Here is a 15,133-nt window from a genome sequence, read left to right on the forward strand (position 1 = left end):
CTGTACAGAACTGCTCTATCTTCGGCTTCAAAGAATATAATCAATCTGATTTCAGTACTGACCATCTGGTGATGTCCATGTGTAGAGTCGTCTCTTGTATTGTTGGAAGAGGGTGTTTGCTGTGATCAATGCATAGCACTGGAGAAGATGGCCATCTGCAAACAGAAGCCTCAGAAGGAGCCAACACCTTGATCTTGGACTTCTAAGTTTCAGAAGTGTAAGAAAATAAATTTCTGTTGTTGAACCACCCAGTCTCTGGTATTTGTTACAGTAACACTAGTAGACGAATACACTGTGTCATTAAAAAGAGGGAGAAGGCAATCAATACAAGTTCTTGGCTTTTCAGATGTTCACACTGGAGGTTACTGCTGGTAATGAGAAAGGCATGGGGTTAGGGAGTAATTTGTAACTTTTTTTTCCTGGCTGGAATTTGAGCCTCAGCCTGTGGGGCAAGCAGAGGATCCAGCAGAGCCAAGATGAGGCATCTTTACTGCAAGCTGCCACTGGCATCCACCTACACAGGCACTAGAGAGTATTCACAGAGCCGTAAAGGCAGGTCTCTTCCTGATGAATGGTCCTGAGTAGAAAGCCTGCCCCTGGGGCAGGGAAGAGAAAGGGAGGAACAAAGAGAAGGGTGGTTCTTTTGAAAAAGTCTTCAAAAGAGCAGACAGAGCAAGGTCCAATCTGGTGATCATTCAGGCCCACCACCTTCTCCAGGCACAGTTCTGATTCTCCTGAGTTGTTGTTCAGTCACTGAGTCATGTCCGACTCTTTGCGACCCCATGGACTGCAGCATGCCAGGCCTCCCTGTCCTTCACCATCTCCCAGAGTTTGCTGAGATTCATATCCATTGAGTCAGTGATGCCATCCAACCATCTCATCTTCTGTCATGCCCTTCTCCTCCTGCCTTCAATCTTTCCCAGCATCAGGGTCTTTTCCAGTGAGTTGATTCTTTCCATCAGGTGGCCAAAGTATTGCAGCTTCAGCATCAGTTCTTCCAATGAATATTGAGAATTGAGTGGGCCCCAGACCCTTTTAGAAATTGGTCAAAAGTAAGAGAAAGACGTCTAGGCATAAATGGGGTAGGGGTTGTGTCTTCCCCTTCCAATATTCATGTACCCTAATTGAACTGCCTTTCTAGTTAAAAACATAGAAAGGCAATTAATGGCACTGTTTCAATTGAGATCCTGTCAGCAAACAAAGTACCCACCAAGTAAGAGATAAAACCTGACTGAAGGGTAAAAGGGCAGTCAGATGGAAACTGGGAAGAAGCCAGGAACCAGAATAAACCTTTCCACGAAACAGGAGGCAAAGGCTCCGTAGAGGTCTATCATGATTCTCCAGAAAGCAAGGTGGAATGGAGGACCTGAAGAAGTATCTTTGTTGCATAATGTGCCCTAGGAGAGGGGCTTCCCAGGTGGAGCTAGTGGTGAAGAATCCCTCTGTAAAAAGTCACAGGAGACATGGGTTCCATCCCTGGGTTGGGAATATTTCCTGGAGGAGGAACTGGCAACCCACTCCAGTATTCTTGCATGGGAAATCCCATGGACAGAGGAACCTGGTGGGCCACAGTCCATGGGGTTGCAAAGAGTTAGACACGACTGAGCCACTGAGCATGCACGCTGTAGTGGGGGCATTCTGCGCTGACCTTGTAGCCCAGAAATGTTTCCTCTTGAGCAGAAGCACATCAGAGAGCAGGAAGCTAGGTGGAGCCAAGTGTTGGACACAGGTGAAATGAGCCTGTGTGATGAGAAAGTGAAATTATGAACGTACAGGTAAGTGGCAAAGTCCAGGGATTCTTCTATGCACGGGGACATGTGAGGCTTGCTGAGTTCACTGGACTCCCTCCTATACACCCTGAATGCCAGACAATGGACAAAGTAGTGGAGATTAAAATCTTTTTGCCTTATTGGCAAACTAGAAAGTATAAGAATGTTCATCACAGAGATATTTATATTTGTGAAAAATTGTCCTCAACTAGGGGCTGCTGAAATAAATGATGGTGCATTGTTTGAATGACTTTCAGGCAGCCATCTAAAATGATGATGTAGAAAATGGTCTCTTTAAAGAGCTTTCTCACTCCTACTTTGAGCCATGGGGTCATTTTTCCTTTGAACTTTTTTTTGGGGGAGGGGGAGTGGGGGCCAAGCAGCACATGGGAATCTTAGTTGCCTGTCCAAGAATCGAACCTGTGGCCCCCGCAATGAAAGGGCAGCGTATTAAACACTGGACCACAGGTAAGTCCCTCCATTGAACTTTTCAAAGCAGATTTAACCTTCAGGGTGGGATGCAAGTAGCCACACCTTTTCCTTCCTTGACACTCACTGCAGTGTGAGATGATGTCTCCGAAGTGTTCACTCCTTGTAGGTTCAGATCACACTGGGACCACCTACAGGGCAAGACCCTTTAGCCTCTCTTATGCTCAGTTCTGGGCTTCCTTGGTGGCTCCATCAGTAAAGAATCCACCTGCAATGCAGGAGACTCCAGTTCAGTTCCTAGGTTGGGAAGATCCCCTGGAGAAGGAAATGGCAACCCACTCCAGTATTCTTGTCTAGAAAAATCACATTCTGGACAGAGGAGCCAGGCGGTCTATAGTCCATGGGGTCGCAAGAGTCAGACATGATTTAGCAACTAAACCACCACCACTATCCTCTGTTCTGCTCTGTAAAGCAGAGGGAATAAGAGCAGACAGCCTTTTACTTTATGTCCTAAGGAGATGAGACACATAGTGGTGACAGCCCAGAATGTTTTTTATAGGAGACCAGGTCCCCATGCCACACTTGCTAAGCTTGGTGGCTCAGATCCTGACTTAGTTACCTTCCTCCCGGGTGGCCTTGGACAAAGAACTTCTGCCCTCTGTAAAGTGAGGATAATAAAACATGATGATGGGGCTAAGTGCATTAATGTAGCTAAAGTGCTTATACTGAGAATTAATATTAATATATCTAAACTATTCTGTCCAGTAGAGTAACCATCAGCTACCTGCATCCATGGAACACTTGAAAATGTGGCTCCTTCAGACTGAGGTGTGCCCTAGGTATAAATTCATGTTGGATTTTGAAGACTTAATAAGAAAAGAGAGTGCAAAATATCTCACAGATAATTAATATTTTACATCTTTTAGGTTAAATAGAATATATTTTAGAGTTACTTTCACTTTAAAAAAAAACATTTAATAATACAGAGTAGTTACTAATTTTCTCCTGGATATCTCCCATATATTCATTAGGTGTGCATGTTTGTTACTTGGAGAAGGGAATGGCTACCCACTCCAGTATTCTTGCCTAGAGAATCCCATGGACAGAGGAGCCTGGTGGGCTACAGTCCTTGGGGTCACAAAGAGTTGAACACGACTGAACAACTAACACTTTCAGTTTTCTTCTTCATACATGCTTGTATGAACATACATGTCTGTTTGTATTTCTTCCTATTTAAAATTTTTTTGGTCATGCCAAACAGCATGTGGGATCCTAGTTCCCGGAACAGGAATTGAACCTGCGCCCCTTGCATTGGAAGCTCAGAGTTTAACCAGTGCCATGGACCACCGGTGAAGTCCCCAGAGACCTTTTTTTTTTTTGAGGGGATTAGGGTTAGGGATCTTACTTCCCTGACCAGGGATCAAATTTGAGCCCCCTGAAGTGGAAATGTAGTGTCCCAACTTCTCGACCACCAGGGAAGTCCCCTGTTCATATTTCTTAAACAGAAAATAAACTAACATGCAGCTACTAGACTATTTTAAATCACCTAATTGGCTGGCACTTCAAGTTTATTAGCTGGCTTAGAACACGGCCAACCTGGCATGTAGCAGGAGTAGTTGAAGCTATTATCAGACAGTAAAGAATCCGCCTGCAATGTGGGAGACCTGGGTTCGAACCTTGGGTTGGAAAGATCGCTTGGAGGAGGGAACAGCAACCTACTCCAGTATTCTTGCCTGGAGAATCCCCATGGACAGAGGAGCCTGATGGGCTATGGTCCATGGGGTTGCAAAGAGTTGGACATGACTAGTGACTAAGAACATTAGTGTTTAGCGCTTGGCACTTGGTAAGCACTTATCAAGTGGAAGTTTTTGTTCTGAAGACTTCTCAGGGGCCCTCTCCTGCCTCTGCTTTGGAGATCTATGCCTGGGAGGCACTGTCTGTTTCCCTGCGGGTATTTGTCTTAATCACCCAGCGGAAGAGCTTCCCCATTTTTCCTTTAATCTTCGCCACCCCCAAGACCTCTCCAGGGATGTCTACACACACACACACACACACACACACACACACACACACAGAGGTGCAGACTTTCTTGATGTCCAGTCCTCCATCACCTCCTGTCACTCCTGTGGTTCCGGTTCCCACTCACTTCGTCCCACACTGAGTCCTCCTGGCCTGAGCTTGGGGATCCCTTATTCTCTGCTTTATGCCCAGGCCCTGCGCTTCTGAGGCTTGATCCCCGATGCTCAGACAGATGGAACATTGCCAGCAGGGGCTGTTTGCAAGCTGCCAAAAGGATGTCCAGAGAGGACTTTGACAAATCCAGTCCTGAGGCCCCCAGGTCTGTCCTCAGCCTGGCAGCTGGTCGAGAGAAGATGGCATCTCAACTGTGGACTTAGATGACTCAGTTCTTCAGGGGGCCAAAGTACACACCAGATGCCACGTTTCCACGGCATTTAGCAGAGTGAGAACTGTTATTGTTTTGGTGAGTATCTGGATCAGTCACTTTGGCTGAGGAATGGGAGATTCCAGGGACATGGTTAAACACAGGAGGAACTGAACAGCTTTACCGGGGTCTTAACAGGAACTTGGGGAAAAGAGACCCCCCATAAGAGAGGAGAAGACAGGGGAGAAGTTCAGAAAAATTAAAAGGGGCCAGAAAAAAATAGCAGGAGTCTCAGCCTGGGAGGTGTGTGTCCAGTGAGAAATCCCTAGTGGCGGGGACAAAGGACCTTTTTTAAAACAAGTGTGGTAAAATACACATGGCTTCCCTGATGGCTCATCAGGTAGACACAGGAGATGTGGGTTTAATCCCTGGATCGGGAAGATCCCCTGGAGGAGGAAATGGCAACCCACATAACACAGATAACGTAAAATTTATGTTTTTAACCATTTATAGGTATACATCCTCCTTGTTTTGAACCATCACCCCAAACCATCTCCAGAATTCTTTTCATCTTCTCCAAACAAAATTCTGTACCAATTAAACAATAACTTTCCATTCCTCCAACCCCTGGCAACCACCATTCTATTTTCTGTCTATGTGACCATTCTCAGTACCTCATATAAGCGGAAACATACTGTATTATGTTTGGCTTATTTCACTTAGCATACTGTCCTCAAGGTTAATCCATGGTGCAGCATGTGTCAGAATATTCTTCCTTTTTAAGGCTGGATAACATTCCCCTGTATTGTTGTTCAGTCACTAAGTTGTGTGAGACTCTTCGCGACCCCACAAACTGCAGCACGCCATGCTTCCCGGTCCTTCACCAGTATAACCTCATTTTGTTTATCCGTTCGCCCATTAGTAAACACTTGGGTTGCTTCCATCTTTTGGCTGTTATGATTAATGCTGCTATGAACATGGGTATACAAATATCTCTTTGAAACCCTGCTTTCAATTCTTTTAGGTATCCACCTAGAAGTGGAATTGCTGCATCATATGGTAATTCTACTTTTAATTTTTGAGGACTGGTATACTATTGTCTACAGTGGCTGTGTTAGGGGAAGCACACTGACTGAAACCGCCCTCCCTGGCCAGGCACGCTACTAACTATTGGCATGAGTTGTTTTACGACAGGAGGTCCTGGTAAGGAACATGGAAATAATAAGCCACCAGCAACCGGAAGAGTTCAGGAAAGGTCAAAAGGAGGCACCACGTGTCCGACCACCTCCCTGAATCCTTCTTGCTGGCATCCATCTTGGCTGAGCGATGCGTGTGCCACCAGGAAGGACTCTGAGTCAGAATGATTGGCTAAAGACAACCTGGAAACTAATCCCATCACCATAAAACCCGAGAGTGCAAGCCATGTGACAGAGCAATCCTCCTGGGTTCACGTACCCCACTGCTTTCTGCCTGGGCACCCCTTCCCAATAAAATCTCTTGCTTTGTCAGCACATGTGTCTCTTCGGACAATTCATTTCTGAGTGTTAGACAAGAGCCCACTTCCGAGGCCTGAAGGGCCCCCTTCCTGCAACAGCTGTATCATTTTACATTCTCACCAACAGTGTGTTAAAGTTCCAATTTCTGAAAAGACAACCTACTAAATGGGAGAAAATATTTGCATATGATATAACCAATAAGAGTTAATATTAAATGTACATAAAAAGCTCATACACCTCAACATAAAAAACTCCCAAACAACCCCATTGAAAAATGGGTGCAAGATCCAAATAGACATTTTTCCAAAGAAGACTTACAGATGGCCAACAGGCCCATGAAAAGATGCTCGATGTCGTTAATCATCAGAGAAATGCAAATTAAAGCCACAATGAGATATCCCCAAACATCTGTCAGAATGGTTATCATCAAAAAGACACAAATAAATGGTGAGGATGTGGAGAAAAGGGAACCCTCACACACCCACAGGGGTGGGCATGTGAATTAGTGTAGTCACTGTAGAAAACAACATTGAGGTTTCCCAGAAAACTAAAAAGAGAACTACCAAACGATCCAGCAACTCCACTCCTAGGTACACCTCCCCAAAAATTAAAACACTAATCTGAAAAAGTGCACACACCACAATGTTCTCAGCAGCATTATTTATAATTGCTGAGATATAGAAGCAACCCAGGCATCCATCAACAGATGAATGGATAAGGAAGATGTAGTATAAAACAACAACAACAACAACAATATAATGGGATATTGCTCAGCCATAAAAGGAAAGAGAATTTGCCAGTTTCAACAACATGGTTGGACCTATAGGGTATTATGCTAGGTGAAATAAGTCAGATGATATCATTAAGAAGAGGTGGCAAGAATACACAGAAGAACTGTACAAAAAAGTCTTCATGACCAAGATAATCACGATGGTGTGATCACTCACCTAGAGCCAGACATCTTGGAATGTGAAGTCAAGTGGGCCTTAGGAAGCATCACTGCGAACAAAGCTAGTGGAGGTGATGGAATTCCAGTTGAGCTATTTCAAATTCTGAAAGATGTTGCTGTGAAAGTGCTGCACTCAATATGCCAGCAAATTTGGAAAACTCAGCAGTGGCCACAGGACTGGAAAAGGTCAGTCTTCATTCCAATCCCAAAGAAAGGCAATGCCAAAGAATGCTCAAACTACCGCACAATTGCACTCATCTCACACACTAGTAAAGTCATGCTCAAAATTCTCCAAGCCAGGCTTCAGCAATATGTGAACCGTGAACTTCCAGATGTTCAAGCAGGTTTTAGAAAAACAGAGGAACCAGAGATCAAATTGCCAACATCTGCTGGATCATGGAGAAAGCAAGAGAGTTCCAGAAAAACATCTGTTTCTGCTTCATTGACTATGCCAAAGCCTTTGACTGTGTGGATCACAATAAACTGTGGAACATTCTGAAAGAGATGGGAATACCAGACCACCTCGCCTGCCTCTTGAGAAACCTGTATGCAGGTCAGGAAGCAACAGTCAGAACTGGTCATGGAACAACAGACTGGTTCCAAATAGGAAAAGGAGTACGTCAAGGTTGTATATTGTCATCCTGCTTATCTAACTTATATGCAGAGTACATCATGAGGAACGCTGGGCTGGAAGAAGCACAAGCTGGAATCAGGATTGCCGGGAGAAATATCAATAACCTCAGATATGCAGATGACACCACCCTTATGGCAGAAAGTGAAGAGGAACTCAAAGGCCTCTTGATGAAAGTGAAAGAGGAGAGTGAAAAGGTTGGCTTGAAGCTCAACATTTAGAAAACAAAGATCATGGCATCCGGTCCCATCACTTCATGGGAAATAGATGGGGAAACAGTGGAAACAGTGTCAGACGTTATTTTTGGGGGCTCCAAAATCACTACAGATGTTGATTGCAGCCATGAAATTAAAAGATACTCCTTGGAAGGAAAGTTATGACCAACCTAGATAGTATATTAAAAAGCAGACACATTACTTTGCCAACAAAGGTCCGTCTAGTCAAGGCTATGGTTTTTCCAGTGGTCATGGATGGATGTGAGAGTTGGATTGTGAAGAAAGCTGATTGCCGAAGAATTGATGCTTTTGAACTGTGGTGCTGGAGAAGACTCTTGAGAGTCCCTTGGACTGCAAGGAGATCCAACCAGTCCATTCTAAAGGAGATCGATCCTGGGTGTTCATTGGAAGGTCTGATGCTAAAGCTGAAACTGCAATACTTTGGCCACCTCATGCAAAGAGTTAACTCACTGGAAAAGACTCTGATGCTGGGAGGGATTGGGGGCGGGAGGAGAAGGGGACAACAGAGAATGAGACGGCTGGATGGCATCACCGACTCTGTGGACATGAGTTTGAGTGAACTCCGGCAGTTGGTAATGGACAGGGAGGCCTGGAGTGCTGTGGTTCATGGGGTCACAAAGAGTCAGACTCAACTGAGCAACTGAACTGAACTGGTATCATTTATATGTGTAATCTTAAAAATAAACTAGTGAATATAACAAAAAGAAACAGACTCATAGAGAATAATCTAGTGGGTTAACTATGGGAAGAGGGACAGGGGAGGGAAAAGATAGGGGCAGGGAATTAAGAGGCACAAACTTTTATGTATAAAATAAATAAGCTATAAGAATATATTGTAGGAAACAGGGAATACAGCCAATATTTTGAAATAACTATAAATGGAATACAACCTTTAAAAATTGTGAATCATGGCCTTCTGTGGTAGCTGAGTGGTAAAGAATCCTCCTGCCAGCGCAGAAGACACAAGTTCAATCTGGGAAGGTCCCACATGACACAGAGAATCTAAGCCAGTGTGCCACGACTATTGAGCCTGTGCACTAGAGCCCGGGAGCTGCAACTACTGAGCCCATGTGCCACAACTACTGAAGCTAAATGCTCTAGAGCCCATGCTCTGTAATAAGAGGAGCTACAGCAGTGAGAAGTCTGCCAATGTAACTAGTGAGTAGCACCCACTCGCTGAAACTAGAGAAAACCCCTCATAGCAACGAAGACCCAGCACTGCCAAAAATAAATAAATGAATAAAATTTATTTTAAGAAATTGTGAATCACTATGTTGGACACCTGAAGCTTATATAATATTTTACATCAAGTAATACCTCAATAAAACACAAAAGAGTTATGGGAATTCCCTGGTGGTCCAGTGGTTAGGTCTTGGCACTTTCATGGGCTTGCTAACATGGGCTTGCTGTGGCCCATGTTAAATCCCTGATTGAACTAAGATCCCTCAAGCCACACGATGCACCAAAAGGGGGAAAATGTTCTAATTACTCCACATCCTCACCCACATTTGTCATTTTCTTGTTCTTCCCTGACTCTGAGTCCAGGATGGGTGGACAGCAGAGGAAAGAAAGAGGATGAAGTGAGAGGAAGGGGCTCGGGAGGGCAGTGGCGCTGGACTCCGGCCATCAGGGCCTGGAACACAAGGCGTTTTGAACCCTTGAACCCGGGAAACAGTGAAGAAGATGCTAGGGGCCCCATTTCCTGTGATGGGAGTAAGAGGAGATTCTATTTAGATCTCAAGGACCAGGGCCATCCCAACTGGCACACAGCTCATGGCCTGGGCACTTGGTCCCTGCCTGAACTTACTCGTGGGCAGACCATCTCCAGGCCAAGGGAGGAAGGCCTGGAGGGCTGGGATCAACGCAAGGGGCCATAAGGGCCATGAGAGTCACCTGGGTGACTCTGCCTGTGGTTGGGCCCACCACCCCTCCCTGAGTAGACACTGCCACCTTCTGGCCCTTTGTTGACCAACTGCCCCACCCCATCCCAGGAAGAGCTTTGTCTTAAGAAAGGGACCTGAAATGAGGGTTCCTTTAAGTAAGTGAACCTGTGTGTGTGTGTGTGTGTTTGTGTGTGTGTGTGTATGTGTGTTTAGTCACTGACTGTGACCCTATGGACTGTAGCCCACCAGGCTTCTCTGTCCATGGGATTCTCTAGGCAAGAGTACTGGAGTGGGTTGATGTTCCCAACCCAGGGATCAAACCTATCTCCTGAATCTCCTGTAATGGCAGGCGGGTTCTTCACCACTGAGCCACCTGGGAAGCCTGAGCTTTCCTCTACTTGTTTACAATCCTGTCTTCCTGGGGCCCACCCACGTTGCCTGCCTCAGAGCCTTTTCAACCTGTTGGTCTCGCCCACTAAGAGCTTAACACAACGGCTGCTGCTATACTGCTCCAGAGAAGCTTTGTCTGCCTTAATTTTCTTTGACTGGGGGCAGGGTCTCACTGTGGACTGCCATCATTGCTGGGATAAATGGTCCAGCCACAACCACTGTTTCCAGTGTCTCTCCATTGTTTCTTTGCTTGCTGGTTGGTTGGTTGGTTGGTGTTTTTTATATTTTGGAGGGGGCGGAAATCCTCAACTATTGTTCCCTCTTAGGCAGGCCCGCTGGGATTCCATGACTTGAGTTTCTCAAGTTTCTCAAGGTGTTTATCTCTCTTTTTTAACAGTTTAACTATCCCTCCCCCTTTCTCCCTCCCCACTCAGCCCCGCCGCTGCCTCCCTCTTTGTCTCATTACTTGAAATATGGACAAACACTTGCCTCCAGGCCCCATAAGAACCACTGTGACTTGGCCCCAAGCCCTTTGGGGGACTTCCCTGGTGGTCCAGTCCTAAGTCTCTGAGCTTCTAATGCAGGGTGCCAGGGGTTAGAGCCTCGGCCACAGAAATAGTAATAGCTCCCAAATGTTGGGACTAAAGATCTTCTTGAATGCCACAATTAAGATCTGGTGCAGCCAAATAAATACACACTAAAAAAAAACAATTTTTTTTTTTTTTTTAAGGAAGACCTTTGTTTGGATGTCTCAAACTCAGTGTTAAAACCCAATTCCTCTCCAGCAGCAGACCCCACTGGAAGACCAGCTCTTCAGTCTTCACCAAGACCAGCTCCTGAGTCTTCCTGTTCCCAAGTCCCAAATCGCTGGACTACCATGTTGATTGGTTTCTTGTCTTAGATTCCAGGATGTCCAATAATGTTGTCCTGGCCTTATCCAGGGAGGCCCTGAGTCCCTGGGGATTCAGTGGGGGAAAGGAGGAACCTGCTGGAGAGGCCAAGGCTTCCCGGGTATAGACCGCATCCACTGATGGTCTGGTCCCCATTGCCCACCTCCTTTCCTGATCTGAAGATTCTCTTCCCACTCCACATTTCCTCCCTCCTGGCCACAGAGCAGATCTATTCATTAGCCGCCCGCAGCAGTGCAATTCCTTCTTCCTCTTCCCCTAGGCGGCATGTTTCAGAGGTTCCTATGGAGATTGGCCTTCTGGAGGTTGAGAGGTCATGGCAGACCACATGTCCCAGTCAGATTGCAGCCAGTTGGTCAGATGGCGTCCTTCCCTTCTTCCCAAAGGTGGTGGTTGTCAGATATTCTGGAAACAAGGATGCTCACTCCTAGAGTCTTCAGGGGTTGCTAAGGGGACCATGGGGCTTCCCAGGTGGTGCTACTGGTAAAGAATCTGCCTGACAAAGCACGAGATATAAGAGATATGGGTTCTATCTCTGGGTTGGGTCATGGAGGAGGGCATGGTAACCACTCCAGTATTCTTGCCTGGAAAATTCCATGGATAGAGGAGCCTGGAGAGCTACTACAGTCCATGGGTCGCACAGAGTCAGACATAACTGAAGCGACTTTGCATGCACACATACAAGGGCACTCTGAAGTTGTCTCTACTCCACAGGTTCGGCCCAGAGCTTCAGAAGCTGTCCAGACTGGCGTCCAGCAGGGCAGACACAGATCAGCCCTTTTGCTCTCCAAGGGCCCTGTGAGTGACAGTAACAGGGAAAGAGACGTGGTAGGAGATGGGGGGAACCACCCCTCTGTTCCTGGTGGCTGCCCCTCTGATCATCAGACCCAGAAGGACCAGGTCCTGCTGGCACAGCCCCACTGGCCATCCTCTTTCTGGAATTTTCTGCAAGCCATTTTTTTTTTAATGGTCTTTCAGCCATGTTTGACCGTTTGCGACCCCATGGACTGGAGCCCGCTAGGCTCTTCCGGCCATGGGATTCTACAGGCAAGAATACTGGAGTGGGGTTGTCACGCCCTCCTCCAGGTGATCTTCCCAACCCAGGGATCGAACTCAGGTCTCCTGAAGTGTAGGTGGATTCTTTACCATCTGAGCCACCAGGAAACACCACTATAAAGCTCTTTTAAAAAAAGAAAAAATATATAATATATATATACAATAATATAATATATAATATATATAATACAATATATAATATATATATATAATATATATATTTCATACCTAGTACAAGGGACTGGAATTGGGTTTATAAAGTTTCCTTAGTTTATTTATTTTATTTTTTGGTTGCGCCTTGGGGCATGCGGGATTGTAGTTTCTGGACCATGCATTGAAATCTTAACCACCGGACCACCAGGGAAGTCCCTATAATGTTGATTTTATATTTAATCTCACTTAAAAGTTTTCAACAGCCTCCCGAAGATCCCGGAAAAACAGAGTCCTTACGAAGTCTTGAAGGCCTGAGAGGAACCAGCCCCTGTCCCGTCCCCTGAACTCACCACCCAGCCCTCTCCCCTGGCTCACCAAACTCCAGGCATACTCATCTTCTCGCGGTCCTGCGATTCCAAGCCTGATCCAGCCCCAGGGACTTTTTACTGACTGTTCTTCTGCTCAGAATGTTCTTCACACCAGTGGCCTCATGGCCAGCTCCTTGTTGTTTGGTTTGTAGCTCAGACGTCAGCCTCCCCTGACTGCTCCAGTCCAGAGTAGCCTCCCCTTCCATAAGCTCTATCTCCTCATCCTATTTCACTTTCTTCTCCACACATAACCCTTTCTGAAGCTTACACTTCAGGATCCCTCACTCAGATAGGCCCCTTCCAAGGGTCTCCCTAATTTTGTATTATTTTCTCAGAAAGGATCCCCTTCTCGGCCAGCCCAACTGTGTAAGCTCCAGGTCCCTCAGAATCTAGACTCATCTGTATCCAGAGCAAAGGACCAGGCTGTATTTGGTACATCCTGTGCCTACCACTGGCAGGAAGACAGACTCAGCATTCCTCCTGCCAGGCTATTTCAACACCCGTGGCCTCCCTGATCCCTTCGGGTCTGGATGCCAAGAGGAAACCTTGCCCAGGAATCTGGGTAACTGCCCTGCTCACTGTACCCAGGATTCATGGTTGGGGTCGGGGGCAGAGTGGGAGTGGGGGTGGGGAGAGAATGAGGGATGTCCAAACTCCAAAGGCGGCTCTCTGTGCATCTCCCTTCTGGACACCCCTGCCCTGACTCCCCCAAACACAAACATTTTCAATCAGCAGCCATACCACTCTTTATTTAGTGAGGAGACCGAAAAACCTACACTTCCGTAGAATCTTTAATCTCTTTCTTTTCTAACATATTTTGGCAAAGCTAATCCTAAGGTCTATCACTGACTCCTCCTCTCACCAGCTTGAGCATATATTCAGCTCGCAGGTTTTAACCCTTCTGTTGCCTCGCCCTTGGCGGACCTGGCTAAGTGATCACACAACTTTCCCATTGGGCCTTATGCATAACCACCACCGATTAATCGGAGAGGAAACCTAATTACCTCCTAATGAAGTTCAAGTCTAAATGATTGAAAGACTTTCCTGGTGGTCTGGTGGCTAAGACTCTGTGCTCCCAATGCAGGGGGTCCGGGTTCAATCCCTGGTCAGGGAACTAGATCCCACATGCCACAACTAAAGATCCTGCATGCCCCAACTAAGACCTGGTACAGCCAGAAAAATAAAAATAAATAGTAATAAAATGTTTTAAATGACTGAAGAGGTAGATCTAGTTCAAAGGAAAAGAGCTAATGCTTCCAATAAATTTCTATATCTATGCTGAATTCAGGGAGGCAGGTTCCAAAGACATATTTTCTATTTAATTGAGGGGAGACTTGGGGAGACCACAACACCTTGTGGTATTTCCCATGACACAGTGGAAAACTCACCTGCAGTTGAAAGTTTTACTCTGTTCTGGGCAAAATGATTACCTTCTTCATGGATGTACTATGCACGTTGTCTCAGCCAGCTCAGGCTTCTGTAACAAATCAGCCCAGACAGGCGGCTGAAACAGGTAACTTGTACTTCTCACATTCCTGGAGGCTGGGACTCCAAGAACAGGATGCTGGCTCATTCCATGTCTGATGAGAACCCATTTCCAAGCTGCAGACATCTGGCTTCCCCTTGTAACCTTACATGTGGAAAGAAATCCGGAGACACCCTCAAGCCGTTACTGGGAGCCACGGTAAGCTGTCCTTAGTATCCAGAGAGACTGTCACCTCCTGGTGGCCAAAGAAGTAAGAAAGTTGATGGTGAATGAACTTATTGAACTTAAGGACCGCAGACACACAGCATTCACAAAGACTCCCGTCTGTGATGTTGGGCAGTGACTCCTGTGAGGACTATGCCTGACCCCACTCCACACACGTGTTACTTCTGATTTCAGCTCATCTCTTGTTAACGTCCACTGACCAACTGGTTGTCACAAACTCCACCAGTCTCCTGTGTGTTCCCAACTATTCACCTCCCTCACTCTCTACCTCCCGCTATTTTCCTCCCGTCAGAGGAAACAGACGCCACTAGGCAGCCACCTCCTCCCCAGGAAAGAAGCAGGAGACTCTCCCATTTGCTGTCGGGGGCTCAGATCCCTCAGGGTCCGGGGTCTCAGCCACCTCTCGCCTTTATCCTTCTCTCTCTCTGGCATATTCAGCCTCACCTCTGCCAGGTCCTTTTCCTGAGCATTTAAATTTGCCACAGGTTGTGAACTCTCTGGTGGTCCACTAGTTAGGACTCTGAACTCTCACAGCTGAGGGGCCAGCATTCAATCCACATTGCTGTTGTTCAGTGGCTAAGTCGTGTCTGACTGTCTTAAAACCCAAATTCCCAAAGCCCTCCTTCCACCTCGGCTCTCCCTTCTGATTCCTTTTCCCTGAAAGAGAGGTCTACACTGGCTGACCCACTTTGCTAACTCCTAGCCTTTCCTCAACCCACCGCTGGGAAAGCACCTGCTTTCCCTGCGGCAGCCGCCGTACCACCCATCAGA

The 15,133-nt window shown here is 46.5% G+C and overlaps 1 long non-coding RNA gene across 1 annotated transcript in view; it reads right to left on the reverse strand.

Moving 5' to 3' along the window:
* LOC129550293 (uncharacterized) overlaps positions 1 to 13,218 on the reverse strand; it is a 42,113-nt gene extending 28,895 nt beyond the window's left edge. Inside the window, exon 1 of the long non-coding RNA XR_008684802.2 lies at positions 12,659 to 13,218. This is a non-coding gene — a long non-coding RNA (uncharacterized LOC129550293). The remainder of the gene's footprint in view (positions 1 to 12,658) is intronic.
* Positions 13,219 to 15,133: the final 1,915 nt, after the last annotated feature.

This window comes from Moschus berezovskii, chromosome 21 (genome assembly GCF_049115385.1).
Source record: "Moschus berezovskii isolate FMDL1 chromosome 21, NW_MosBer_1.0, whole genome shotgun sequence".
Classification (NCBI taxonomy): domain Eukaryota; kingdom Metazoa; phylum Chordata; class Mammalia; order Artiodactyla; family Moschidae; genus Moschus; species Moschus berezovskii.